We start from the raw sequence: 14,325 nt of genomic DNA on the forward strand, positions 1-14,325 counted from the left end.
AACACTTGGTTCCTCGGGCTGGATTTTTACTGTATTTTTGTTCCTAATTGGAAAACATGTCTACCCTTTTTAAGGGAATTTGCAATAAATGAGTGTGGTTGAAAAGGCCCCAGCACAACACAAGCCCCAACCTTCAGCCAATGCCCTCAATACTAACTCAATATAATTTCAGATCATATCAGGACTGATATGATCTGAAATTATAGTCCAGATCCTAATTCCTCCTCCTTTTAAGTGATTGCAGTAGAGTCTCATCTTACCCAAAGACTAGATTCTAAAGGCAGTGCAGAAGAAAAAATCTAGCAGAGCCAAAGTTACCTGTGCAACGTCCTTAGGAAGCAGCCATATTGGAAACCATATTCGATCCCTTAAAAAACCTAACTCAGCTAAGGTTTTCTCCAGCAGTGGAATAGGTTGCTGTTTCTCCAGTTGAGGACAAGACAGAGCTGGCTCATGTTTAGGGACCGTATTGTGTAACTCTAATGTATCCAAGAACATTGCCATCACTCTGGTGCAGCAAGATGCTCCCAGTAGAAGAGGTTCATGGAAGTTGTTTGAGGGACAAGCAGATCTGTATCTCCCATGTCACACTCCCTGCTGGGCGTATGCACATCGAGTGGAATGGTGGGCAGACTCTCCCACATCCCTTAAATGGCACATCTCTCTCTCGTTTCCTTTTTGCCAAGCACGTGTAGTCAAATACATGTTCATTAAATGTGTGTATGATGCGATTCCACCACACCCCCTAATGAAAGAACATTGACCAAAGGCTACCTACACTGAATATATATTTATTTATTTATTTATTTATTTTTTAAACACATAGCTCTGAAAAATGCTGGTTTGAGCTATACGTGAACGAGCCACAGTGCAATATCTGTAAAGGTTAAGCAATTCCTATTTGAGAATGTACATAAGATGGAAAATATGTATGTGGATCTTAATGCTCTCTGCTCCACGTTTTTAATTGTATGTAAAAATTAATTGTTGTTTAAAAAGTAAAAACTGGGTATGCATTTGGAATGTTTTCCTCATACACTCATTGATTACTTCTTTTAATAGTAGAGGCTGTACCAAGTAGCATTGTGATCCTTTTTCCTTCTGACAATATTTTATATTTTTATGAATAATATTTAAAAGAGCTCCGATTCTTGAAGGCACTCCAGTGAGTTGTCTTCTGGTTAAGATGCATACAAATGCCCCTTGGGTTAGGTTGATACATATGTCCTAAAATTTATTTCAGATAATCTAATCTAATTTATTATTATTTATAGTAATAATTGTGGACAGTAATGAAAAGGGTTTTTTTAAAAAAAGAAAACTTTTAAGCCTTTTCTTTCAGGCCAGTTTTGGAAATAAAGCCTTGAGTTTTGAAGCCTGTCATGTAAACAGTTGCTGTTGATGGCACTTAAGCAATTGCCTTATGTCGGGATTTTGTGATGCTTCTTTCAAAGACTGTTAACCAGCATCTCTTTTGTTGTATGACTTGTGTCCTTGGTTGGAGATGCAGTGATGCTCCACACGTACCTGCTGTGTCTCTTTATTGACCAACTCAAGGACTGAAAAGTCTCATAGGGAAGGAAATGACGAGGATAACAGACAAAGCGGAAAAGACAGACCATGAGAAGGCATGAACTTTCATTTTGCAAACACGTTGCAATCGGAAAAGATTACTTTGCAAAATTGGTGCCTACTGGTCCAACATGGGCGGGCCTATCTGAAGTGAATAAAAGACTCTAATGTTGGCTATTCCAGTTCAAAGAATGGAATAGAATGTTACCGCATAAAAATAGTAAATGTTCATATTTTCTTAATTAGATAATATATTGTGTTTGGACTTGTTTGTATTATAATAAATTCTAATATGGTGCACACTGGGTGTTTGCTATCTGCATATATGTTCAAGCAATTGTAGAAGTCTGATTAAAATTTTTTAACTGAGTGCCTTACTTATATTTTGTGCTGGAGCTAGAATGAGACCTGAGTCCCGCCTCCCTCTTGGTTAGCCAGATATGTTTCAGAATTCAAGACCACTGAATTCTGCTTCCTATAATCCTAAATTAGGTGGCTTACTGGGTATAAATCTGAATTCTCTTCCAACCACGTCCTCTACACGTCTTCGAGACAGTGATGGCTGTAATCATAAGTGGAAATCTAGCATGATGGCTAAGAGCTTAGACTTTGAAGTCAGACAATCGTGGGTGCGTGTCCCGCCTCCACCATTTACTAGGGGTGTGGTCCTGAACAGTCTTTGAAGATCTCCGAAAGACTATCCTCATGTAGAAAATGGTATAAAAGTTAATTTTTTCTAGTTGCCTACAAGGTAAGTAGAAACTCTCATGGTCAGGAAACCAAGGTTTGGAGTCAGTTATTGTAAGCTATAACTTTGCAGGCTCTGCCATTTCAGCTATATGACCCTGGGCAATGTTCTCAATCTATCTGAGTCTCAATTTCCTCTCCATAAAATAGAGCTAATAGTAATTCCAGCACATGTGAGGATGTTAGGCCCAAACAGGCTAATGATTTTGTCCAGAGTAGAACCCAGGTCACTAACACTTCACCCTTTCCCCTCTGCCTTGTTGTCTTTTCTGCACGATTCTGACATACCCCCCTCCCCAAAAGATCACGTTACTTTTGTGCCCTTTTCAGAGTTGGGTATATTGCAGAGTTTTCCAACTCTTCAAACCTGGGTCATCCAAGCATGAGATATATTATAACAGCGTCATAATTAAAACACTTGGTTTGACCTTTCCTAGTGAGGTAGAATTTTTTTTTAAATTGACTCTATCTGGAATCCTAACTATAGCTCTCAATCTAGCTGTGCGTTTCCCACGCAAACCACCATCAATTCTGACAGCCACCCACAAACTATTGTCGCAATCCATCTTTGCATCAATGTGAAGAATTAAAGTAACAAGTTGAGAGGGAAGTATGGAAAAGCAAAGAATTTGCTGAAAAAGTCGCAAACAGAAGCTGTTAGTCATGGCCACAGCATCCTCATTAATTTTGTTCACCAACTCAGGGAGGCAGGATAAAAGTGAGTTGATGGAAGTTGAACTGTTAAATAATAATCCTTTTATTAGTGCACTCGGCTAAATGTGATGGCCCAGCCTCTATGGAGGGTGTGCAATTAATCAGCATACTTGCCAGACACAACAAGGGGGATAAGAGGCTCGCGTCTACTGGGATAAATAGACACTGTGAATTTCCTGGGTTTATTGAGAGAATGTGTCACTGTCGTGCCAGAAAAATAAAAAGAAAACTTTTCTGATTAAAAATGAGCAAAGCAGGGCCACGGGGAAGAGAGATGCCTTCTCATCAACTCTCTGCATGAGGAGTTACCATGTCTATGGAGCTTTGTTACCTAGTGAGTGCGGTAACACGATATTTCTCTCCACTGGAGAAAGAACAAGAGGGAGTGAGACTTAAACTGCAGTATGAAGGATCCAGATCAAACCCAAGGAGGAAATCTTCATAGTGATGTCTATTAACTTCACAAATGGTTTTCTGTGGGAGCTCTTAGAATCTGCTTCTCTGGATATATTTCCAAATGGATTGTACATCAATCAGAGTCTTGGAGGGAAGCAAATCTCACTCAGATGGTTTCAGTAAAAAGACTTTAACCAAGAGACTGTTAAAATTGGTCTGAGCAAGATTAAGGGAACCAACAAGAGCTTTTGAGGCACCTAGGAACTAAAAATAATAGGAAGCCTTACCTCCCTGGGCCTGATGGGATGATGGGAGGAAATAGCGTTACTGCAGCTCAATGTGGGCTGTGCTTTGGAGGAGGGGCCTTCCAGCAAGCAGGTGCCGTGGCACTGCCAGAGATATGATGCCAGAGAGGAAGGGGGAGGTACCCCAACTGCTCTCTTCCTTCCCTGTGACGTCATGCTGATGCCTCCACTGGCCAAACTCAAACAGAAGTCAGCCAGGAAGAGAGGGCAGGTGATGCAGTCCATAGTGGGAACACCCCAAGGCATAAAATGGTGAAAAATTGATCAAGTGTGAAGTAAGACAGGAAGTGATTGCAGAATAACCAGCAAAGGTTAGATTCTTATTTACTGTCATTGAATGCTGGAGAGGATCTTAGAGATTATTTCACTCAAATTTCAAAACAAGAAAGCTAAGGCCCAAGAGATCCTCTTGCCCGAGATCACACAACATACACCTTGATGGGTCCTTTTTCCAATAATTTTCTAGCACCTTCCCAGAAACATATATTATAGACCTTAACAAGCTTGCTTTCCAACCTCCATCATGAGAAATTTCTTTTATTAATCCTCAGCATCTCCAATGACCACACTGTCAACTCAAACATGTTTAGGGATGCAAATGAAGAGGATCAAGAGAGTGGACACTCATTTAACAACTACTGTGTCCCAGGCACTCCTATGGTCATTCATTTATTTGACTAATATTTATTGACTATGTGCCAAGATCTAGTCGAGGCATAGTGATTCATCAGTGAACAAGACAGATAGGGACCCTGCCCTTATGGCACTTACATTCTAGTGGGAGAGACAATATACGAGGAAGCCAATAAGATAATTTCAAGTAGTGATAAGTGCTAGGAAATAAATAATAATAAGTGACTGGGGTCAGGCAGAAACAACATGAGATAAGTCAGTCGGGGAAGGTCTTTTTGAGAAAGTAGCAACAGAACTGGAACCCAAATTAAAAGGAGACGACCACACAAAGAGCATTCCAGGCAAAGGAAGCAGAAAGAACAAAGCCTTTGAGATGAGAATAACCTTGAGTGCTCATGGAACAAATAGAAGACTAGTATTGCTGAAGCATAGTGACCCCAGGGGAAAATGGTACGGAACAAGGCGGGGAGGGGGGGGCAGGAGCAAAATCATGTAGAGCTTCGTGGGCCCTGGCGAGGAATTTGGTGGGAAATCAATGAGAAATTTTAAGTAAGAAATTGATGAGATTGTCACACCTCACTTAATCATCACAACAACTCTTGGAGGAGAGTGTTGTTACCTCCATTTTTCAGATGAGAAAACTGAGCCTCAGGGCGAGTAAATTAAGCTTGCTCAAGGTCACAGTGAGTAATTTATGAGTTGTTATTTAAGCCCAGTCCCGTCTGGTTCCATGAGCCACTTCATTAGGCCACCCTGACGTGTTTTCATTGACATCCCCCGTTCTCTCTCCTGCATTAGCAGCTTGTTCCCATCAGCCTTTTAATCATCCAAGGTTGATATTTAGGCTAAAGCCATCCTCTAATTCCAGTAATGAGGAATCAGAAATCATCAGGTCATAATATGGTTCTATTTTACGACCCAGTTCGTGTGGCTGATGATATCTGGTAGAGTAGAGTATAAGATCCACAAGATTCTAGGTAAAATAATATAGACTCTACCAGCAGGTAAGGCATTAAAAAAGTCTATAGTTTTTAAAACTTTCTTGCACAACCCTCAATAATATGTTCAATGTCATTCTTTTGCAAATGCTTTTATACACAGATTTCAACTCGGTTCTACTCAAGCTTAAGCACTGGCCCTTTAAAACAATTTGCCTGTGCTTCTGTCCAAGGTGCTGAATTTTTTTGGCAACAACTTTGATTTGAGCAAGAAAGGCAGTTTCTGTTAAGAAAATCTTGTGTATGAATCAATTTCTTACTTAAAACTCCTCAATGGCTTCCTACCAAAGATTTGCCACCCCATAAAAAAGAAACTTGGTCAGCCTTATTTACTTGATGAAACTATTTAAGATAGGATTTCTTACAGAAGCAAGTTCCACTAGGACCTTGCTCCTCAAACCATGGCCCACCTATCAGCATCATCGCATTGGCATCACCTGGGAGCTTGTAAGAACTATAGAATCACAGGTCCCACTCTAGCCCGCTGAACCAGAAGCTGAATTTTAACAAGATCCTCAGCTGATTAATACACACATTGAAGTTTGAGACGCACTGCATTGCTGCACTTTAAAACAGGGGGTTACACCCTTGGGAAGCTTCTGAAAAATCCCAATACCCAAGACGAAATCCACACAGCAGTATTTTTTAAAGTTCCTCAGCCAAGATGGAGAACTACTGATTTTTTTAAAGAAAATTTTATATCACTCCCATAAATGGAAAACCAGTATCACCTGCCATAAATAGATAGAAACCAGTTTTTTAAAAGACCAAAGATTATCAGTAATCCTTACCTTATATGATTGTCTGAAACTGATATCTACTCTCTTTTGGTTGAAAAACAAAAGATAGGTGTTAAGGGCCTACTACCACCATATTGAGACTTTCTCTTTAACCTAATAAGAAGGATTGATAGCCAATTAGAAACGGAAGATTTTTTTCCACAATGTGCTTCAAGGTTACTGAAGCCAAGCCTCATGCCATATAAACCCATTCGCACACCTCTTGTGTTGCAAACTCTATAGTTTGGGAAACACTGATCTGTTAAATAAGGAGTCTATGGCAGCTTCTTTATTTTAGTGATTCCCAGCCTTAGCTACACTTTAGACTCACTTGGAGTTTTTATTTTAAACCTATGTCCAGACTCTCCCCCCAAATGAATTAAATCAGAACCTCTGGGAATGAACCCAAGGCATCAGAATTTTCTAAAACATTCCCAAGTGATTCTGCTACAGCCAGGACGGAGAACCACTTGTCTACGTGGTCACACTTGGTTAGCTGTAAGAACTGGGAAATTACAATACAGCTTTCCCAAATACTCTGTCATTTGGCCATTTCCCTAAATCAGACTCGTCACAATTGGTTGAGGATTCAGTGTGTGCACTTCTCACTGTTGAGGATTAAGGGAGCTCACAGATCGTACCCATCCATCCCCTCACTCTGAGTTTGGAACCAGTTGAGAAACAGATTCAAGAAATGGATTGGTGGAGATCTATTATCAGCTCTATTACTGGAAGGGTGGGCTGGAGAACTGTGGTGGAACCCAGAGCCAATGAACTTCCCATCCAACCAGTTTAGATCTTGGCTCAAACACCCATGAGTCTGGAACTGCATAGAAAACAGTTACCCAGACAGTTGCAAGCAGAATTTCTGCCCCCCAAGTAAAGCCCTATTCATGAGAACAATTAGAGATGAGCGTCTGGTATTTTCGCCATAACCATCTTTGTCGCAAGTGGTTTTGCCACAAACGTTTTCATGGCACAACTAATTGGCCGTAAACGTAATTTTGCTGTAAAAGATAAAATAACTGGTTGATTGACGGTTTTGGTTTCATTATGGTTTCTTTCGGTTGCATTTGTGACATTTGAAACTGCTTGCGGAGAAAATACCTAGAACCTTGGGTCCTCTGGACCCTCCTCTGGAAGTCAGGCCTGGACCACAATCGAGTTTGGGCTCCTGTATGGAAGACAGAAGCTTAGGAAGAATTCCTCCCTCCTGGAAGCCTGAGAAATAGAGAGGGAAAGGGGCTTTTTCACACATATTTTGTTTCTTCCTCCAATCCTACAGATCAGTCAAGGCCTTCCTTCTACACTGGGTGTGCAGTAAAAGAGAGTTGGGAGAAGTTACCTTCCAGATACTTCTGAGAGTAAGATCATGGGCTTCTAAATTATGGGCTTAGGTAAAACTATTAGAAAGAGAAAATGGTTCCCCCTCCCTCAGCTCCTCATGACCTAGGGAATTTTACAAATGTGACTCAGGGAACTTCACAACCCCCAAGGAGATAGACAGTCAGGTGTGCTGTACTGCTAAAATACTTAGAGAAAAGGCAAGAAAATATCTTCCTGATCTTCCTGGTGCCTCATTGTCCTCAAATTAGGATTATTGGGTGCCTCCAAAGGCCTATTTCTCTCTATCTTCAGGGTCAGAGATTCTCGGACCTGGTCTACTCATCTCTCCCAGCTGGCACACAGTTCTCTAAAAGCACTGAAATCAAAAATAATTTTAATTGACTTTGATTAAAATAAGTATGTCAAACAGCATTTTTAGAGTGAACAAAGGTGGTGCCAAAATCAGACACCTTCCTAGCATTGCAAATCCCAAAGGCAGGCTCCTGGTGTGCAAGGATGTGGGTCATGCAGATCTGGATTCAAATCCTGACTCCAGCACTTTCCAGCTGAGTGACATCGGACAGGTTACCTCCAGTCTCTGAGCTACTGTTGCATTATCTGTAAAATAGGAATAACAAGAGTACTGACTTCCAGAGGGGGTGGTGGGAATTATTTCTAATATTTTAAAGTGTCTGGAGCATATTTGTATTATTAATAAATTGTGTTGTTATTTAGTTCCCTGTGATAGAGACAAGAGGAACATTGCATATTCCAGGACTTCTCTGGGAAACTGGGTCACCTTTGCAATGACAAGGCCACTCCCAGGAAGAAAGAATTTAGCTATGTCATGTCCCAGCTCTCTCTCTTTTCCAAAGTAGAGAAAGCATATCATTCATTGCAGTCACCCAGTGACAGTCCCTCAAAAAGACAGAGCATCAGCATTTGGAAGACTAGACACAGGCCATCAGTCACTCCATACTCGATTTCAATACCACGAAATGTGGCCTCTAGTTTTACCTTAATTCTTTGTCTCTGTTTGCATCTGCTGTTAATCTCTGGAGCAAACTTTCAGCCTTCAGCGTGATGTGATGGCAGCTGCATAAAGGCCACGTGTCCATCTCATTAGAGTTGCTATCACTCGGCTCCAGTGATGAGAAAAATGGAAATAGTCCTGCTGATGGGTTGGAGTTGACACAGGTGACCTGTCCCTACTGTGTCAAGTGTGTCTCCAGGGCTCTGCGAGAGGACACAAATATTCCGCAGCTGGAGACAAGGGCTTCTTGTTATTGTAAATTAATTTTGTAAATATCTGATTTCTAAGAGGCTGTAAGGAAATGACTCCCCATAGCTATATGTGTGTGCCTCTTAGTGTGTCTGATTGCTGGGGCATGGTGGCGTGCTCTGACATCGCTGGCCAGTGAGGTCTGCAAGGGAAAGGCCATAACCATGAGGGGAAAGGACAAGGTCTTCCCCAAGACTGAGGTCATTATAGCATCTGTCAACTGGGGGAGAAGTAGGTCATCAGACGGGGAAAAAGGAAATGGGCCTGGGAAGGTAGGAGAGAGAGCTCAGCTTCTTTTTGTCTTGACTGGGACAGTATAGATGTCAACAGTAGTTTTCCTGGGGGCAAGATACTAAAGGTGGGGCTTGAAGTCAGAAGTAAAAGGACTGAAACAGGATATTTTTCCTGAGACCTCATTAGTGAGACAAGTCTACCTGAAGAGGCAGCTCTACTTCAAGTTTGACCATTTCCTTAAGGTTTTCTTTGCTGGTTTCCTGCTATCTGGGATGATACAGCTGTAGAAGTGGGAACTCCCTCCCAAAGAGAAAGTGAGGTAAGATCAGACCTTATGATGAGAGAGGCCCCACCTGGGGAAGCAGCAGTAACTTTGAGAGATTAACTTCTCCCTTTGAGTTATACAAGTGCTGCTAGAGTTATAAAAGGATTTATAAAGGATGCCATACTATCCCACAGTCCAGAAAAGACTAAAATGTGTAATAATCCAAAAATGCCCCTGCCTCACCATCCTGTGGACGCACAGAGAGCTACATTGAAAATCATAATGTCCTCGTTATGGAAATTATGTTATTAATAGTGTCCTCAGATGTTTATATCTTGCCCCTATGTGTTCATACAGGTCCCTCTTCAATATTTCTGGGGTTCCCTGCAGTCATCTCACATGATCTCAGCCTGTCAGGTCGCCTCCATGTGGGTCCTCCCCGTTGCTCCCCTCTTGTCTCAGTTGCCCCTTATTGATGTCTCCCCGTCACTTCAGGGAGCCACACCATTGCCACAACAGACAAAGGCCACCATGGAAAGGCCAACAAGGAACTAGAGCAGGGCCACCTTCCAAGTGGAGGTGGGAAATGGTCCCTCTCCCAGGTCAAGTCACCCTGGCACACATTTGGGAAAAAATGGATGAAGATTCTGACCATGAATAGGCAGTTCATAGAAGAGGAAACCTGGCTGGCTAATAAAAATAAAAAGCGTGCCCTAGTTCACTAAAAATCAGGAATGTGAACATCAAAACATCAACAATGTTCACACCTATCCGATTGATAATAATTAAAAAACATAGACAACCTCAAGTTGGGCAGATATGGAAAAGACAAAGACCTTTGGTGAGAGTGAAAATGGATATAGCCACTTTGAAGAGAACCTGGGCAACATGTAGAAAAATTGGTGATGTATTACCTTACAACCAAATGATGCTATTTTCAGGTGTATACTCCAGGAAAAAAATCTCACACAGGTGCTGGAAGAGATGAGTACAACAATGTTCATTGCATCACTGTTGCATTAGTAACAACTTGGAAGCAAACTGTATGTCCATCAACAGGAGAATGGATAAATAAATAGAATTCTATAAAGCAAATGCATGAACTAAAGCTACGTGCGTCAACAAGGATAAGCCTCAAAGAGGGAATGTTGAAAGTTGATACCTCTGTACTGTATGATTCCATTTAAGTAAAGTTTCTATGCATACATACATGAATTTGTAGAAATAGTCTAAAAACATGAATGGAGATGCTAAATTCAAAATTTTTGATAGTGAATATTTTTTGAACAAGAGGAAGAAGATAAGAAGAAGACAGATACACAAGGGGCTGCAACTCTACTGATATGTTTCATTACTTTAGAGAACTCTGAAACAAACAAGGCAAAATGTCAAGATATTATATAGATGAGTGTCCTTTCTGTTATTTCCTATGACTTCCTGTGCATTTACTAGATTTTATAATAATGTGGAAGATACACCCTAAAGAAACTCCCAGTGAGCTGGGTCCTTGTATAATCCCCTCCGTATGAGTGCAGGCAGAACCCATGACCTGATCCTAACCAATAAAATGTGGCAAAGGTGATAAGATGTCACTCTCGTGATTGCATTTCATTGTATAAAACTCTGCCTTAGCAGACTAGAGTGATAGACTCTTGCTGGCTTTGACAAATAAGCTGCCATGTTGTGAGCGAGTCACATGGCAAGGAACTGTGAGTGGTCCTTTTGGATCTAAGAGCTGCCCCAGCTGACACCCAGCAAGAAACATGGGCCCTCAGTCACATAGTCACAGGAAATGAATTCTGCTAGCAATCTGACTGAGCTTGGGACCGAATTTTTCCCCAGTCAAGACTCCAGATGAGAACACAGCCCAGCCAATCTCTTGATTACAGCCTTATCAGACCTTAGCATAGGAGCCAGGTAAGCTGTACCTGCTTTCCTGCCCTGCAGAAACTGAGACCATAAAGGTGCATTGTTTTAAGCCATTAAGCTCGTGGTAATTTGTTATGTAGCATTAGAAAGCTATTACAAATAAAATATTCACTAAAGGAAACAGGCAGGAGTTCAGAGGAAAACCATAAAATTGTGAGGTCATGATGTCCAAGTTTTAAGAAGGAGGAAGTAACTAGCTGAACAAATACTCCAAAGTATTTGGACAAAAAAGTCCAAAGTAGAGGATCACCAAGACATCTCCTTCGGCTTTCGCAGCTTCAGAGCAGTGGGCAGGTCAGTAGCTGGGCGCCAGTGGCTTGAGAAGCAAGTAGGAGGTGAGGAACTGGAGACAGCTGGCCAAGAAGTTTGTCAGGAAGAAAGGTTGAGAGGGAGGGAGCCGCTCACTGCATGGAGGCACGAGGCTGAGGGAGGTTTTCTGGTTTTGTTGTTTTTGTAAACCAGGAGAAACTTAAACATGTTTACTTGGTGTCTCAAAGTTTCTTATTCATAATGGGATGGTTTAGTATTCAATGGCTGTCAACCAAGTCTGCGCATTAGAACCATCTGGGGAACTTTCAAAAAGTGCCCATATCCAGTGTATACCCATGCAATAGAATACTATTCAACAATAAAAAGTAACAAAATACCAATACATGGTACAACATGGATGATCCTCACAAAAAGTATGCTAAGGTGAAGGAAACCAGACATGAAAGACCACATACTGTGTGATTTCATTTATATCAAATGTGGGGGGAAAAAATGGCAATTCTATACAGACAGAAAGTACATTAATGGTTACCTGGGATTGAAGGTCGGAATGGAGAGTAACTGTAAACTGTTTTCCTTACCACTGCTTCATTAAACAAAATTTCTCAACTCATTTGTCCCCAGGCCCTGTCTCCTGGTGGTCCACTCTTCTGTTGGGGTAGCCTCTCTTCTCCAGATGATCCTCATGTGTGGCCTACCTTTGAGGATGACTGACAGCCAGCTTCCTTCCATGGGTGAGGTGGGGGCAACCTTGCCTCATACTCTGCTTCCAGTCAGCATTTTGTCTTTGGAGTTTTAGGCATGCAACAGGTAAGAGTTACTCTATTCCTCAAGTTTCAGGGGATATAATTCAACCTATCTAAGATAGGTTGGATATCCAAGATATCCTATGAAAGACATCTAAGCAGATGTCTTTATCTCCACTCCCACCCGCCTTCTGCCTCGTGGTTGGAAAAGGAGAGAGAAACTCTTCAACAATCTGAAAACTCTCTCTAAAGACGCTTTCACTCTTTCACTCTTTACTTTCTTCAACTCCTTTCTTTCCCATAGTTTGGAGGCTGGGGTGGGCTAATGCTGGAAAATCCAATTTGGGGCCCAGCCAAAGTCGTCTCAAAACAGTGTAGCACCTCACTTTAGAATATAAGGATTCTTGGCCCCCATTTCTCTCAGATTTGGGGACTCATCCAAAACTCTGAGACAAGAAGACTGTAGCTTTTAACATCTGGAACCATCTATTTCATCTCATGTTGGCTAACTGCAGCATCCAGAATGTATGAGGACCAAACTGTGATTTGAGTGCATGTGTTTCTTCCAGGTAAAAGGCATGAGTGAAGGACTGTGTGACCTTGAAGGGGACGACGTGTGCTCAAGGTGTGGACAGATAGTGTTAAGGATTGGGTTTCCACTTGGACATCGCTCCAGATAGTTATGCTGTGATTATCATGCTGAGTGGATGTGTGCTGTTATGAAATATCATCATTATCACCCAGCTCTGCTCATCCAAAACCACATACTGCTTCAATAAGACAACGCTCTGGTTCACCAAGATCCTTTAACACAGGCAAAAATCTAAGAGACGGATGCATCAAACTCTACATCCTGTGTGTGACCCAGACCTTGAACCACCAAGCTATGGTTTGTTCTCGCATGTGGCCACATTTCTATTCAGGCAATTGTTCTAAACATGTGACAAACTTGAAGTAGCCTGTTATCAATTCTTCACCTAGAAATACACATTGGTTTTTCTCTAGCATGGGGGTCAGCAAACTTTTCCTGTAAAGAGCCAGATGATAAGTAATTTTGACTTGAGGGCCATACCATCTCTGTCACAACTACTCAGCTCTGCCATTGTAGTGTGAAAGCATCCATAGACAACACATAAATGAATGAGTGTGGCTCTGTTCCAATAAAACTTTATTTGTGAAAACAAGCAGAGGCCATACTGAGGCCATGGGCTGTAGTTTGCCAAACCTGTGCTCTCGCAGATTGGACTATTTGTCAAAAGATAGGTAATAACCCTCAAAAAACATAGGAGATATTTTGCCAAATAATCTTGTTTCCTTGGAGTCTTATTTATTGCCTAATAAATTATACATTTATGGGAAACAGTTTTTGAGATACCCTAATAAATGTTGGTGGGAATACAGGAGAGAAGTTGAAAATGCTAGAAAGACTGGGGATAACTGATGGACCAAAGACCCCGAGAACCCAGGAGGGGGATTCCAAAGAACAAGTAAGATGTCTCTTGGACCATAAGAAAGAGAAGGAGGAGAGGCTGGGTTGGGAAGGAAGGCTCTCCTTTGACTGATGGCTTCCATGACCATCTGGTGAGAGGATGGTGGATGGCAGGAGGCATGAGAAGGGAAAAGGTTTAAATTGCCATTGTGGACAATGGATGTGAAAGCTGAGCAGGGACATGGAAGGCATGGGTACCAACCACAATGAGGCTCTAATTAACTCATCCTAAAAAGGAAACAATGCCACCTGCCTCACCACGTGGTGGTAAGTGTTTAAACAGGAAATTCGTCCAGGTATTCAAGAATCCTGGAATGTCTGAGCAAGAAGGAACCTTAGAAATCACGGAGGCTCCCCCAGATGAGGGATGATTATCACTGATGAGAGTGGAGATTGGTTTTTACCAATGGTGTGGTGCCCAGGTGTGAATTAAATAATATCAATTCATATAGTGGGGCAGCACTTTCCTCCTCTGTTCTCTTTCTACCCCTCTAATCACTTCACATAGAGTCTCCATCAGGCGCTGGTGTATCTCTAACACCTCTCTACAATGTGCCATTTTCCTATTTAACAAATCATGGAGGGACCCAGACTCAGAGCTTCCAACAGGCAACAGTATCTGAGTAGAACTTAATATCCT

At 41.7% G+C, this 14,325-nt stretch overlaps 1 protein-coding gene across 1 annotated transcript in view; it reads left to right on the forward strand.

Annotated features, from left to right (window-relative positions):
• Positions 1 to 13,479, forward strand: part of GPR139 (G protein-coupled receptor 139) — a 51,096-nt gene extending 37,617 nt beyond the window's left edge. The window contains exons 2-3 of the transcript XR_009224115.1: positions 12,075 to 12,260; positions 12,766 to 13,479. The gene's annotated coding sequence lies outside the window, so the exon portion shown is untranslated. The remainder of the gene's footprint in view (positions 1 to 12,074; positions 12,261 to 12,765) is intronic.
• Positions 13,480 to 14,325: the final 846 nt, after the last annotated feature.

Source organism: Diceros bicornis, chromosome 26 (assembly GCF_020826845.1).
Source record: "Diceros bicornis minor isolate mBicDic1 chromosome 26, mDicBic1.mat.cur, whole genome shotgun sequence".
NCBI classification, from domain to species: domain Eukaryota; kingdom Metazoa; phylum Chordata; class Mammalia; order Perissodactyla; family Rhinocerotidae; genus Diceros; species Diceros bicornis.